The sequence below is a fragment of the Nanorana parkeri genome, unplaced genomic scaffold (assembly GCF_000935625.1).
Source record: "Nanorana parkeri isolate BGI_ZX_2015 unplaced genomic scaffold, ASM93562v1 scaffold277, whole genome shotgun sequence".
In the NCBI taxonomy this organism is placed as follows: Eukaryota; Metazoa; Chordata; class Amphibia; order Anura; family Dicroglossidae; genus Nanorana; species Nanorana parkeri.
In genome coordinates, this window is record NW_017306545.1 from 1,352,431 (window position 1) to 1,353,075 (window position 645).

Sequence of the window (645 nt, forward strand, 5' to 3'; positions counted from 1 at the left end):
GGCAGATCGCACTCTCGATCATCGCAAGCCCGCCCCCCTGTGGGGCGGGCTTCCGATGACCGCAATGCTGAACGGGCAGTGTGCGCATGCGCACACCGGCCCGTTCGGCATTTGTCTTCCGAGCAACGTTCTAACCAGCCGAGAATCGTACGATTCCCGGCTGGTTTTCGAACATGCTGGTTCGACGGAAGACGTGCGACCGTACAGTAGAAACGGTCGCACGTCTCCGTTCACACTGCTCGATTCTCGTACGATCGCGGGATTTCCCGCGATTCTCGTACGAGAATCGAGCAGTGTGTGGGCACCTTTACAATTTGAAAATGAAAGAGGGAAGCTGATTGGTTGTCATGCACAGCTGCTCCAGATTTTGTCTGCTCCAATTTTGATAAATTCCCTTTCTTGTATTCTGTGAGAAAAATACAAGGCATTTTGTGAACGGGCAAGTAGTGAGGAGGGGCAGAGATGCGACTGAAGCACTTCACTGCTCGGGTCACATCTCTTACTCCCCACAGTGCCCAGAAGCCAAGTGTGTAGGAGCCGGCACTTTGCAATTCATATACTTTGCAGCTGACCTCCATACATAACACCCAGCTTTATTTTTTATTATTATTTATTTAAGTTGTATTAATTTAAACAAATAAACAG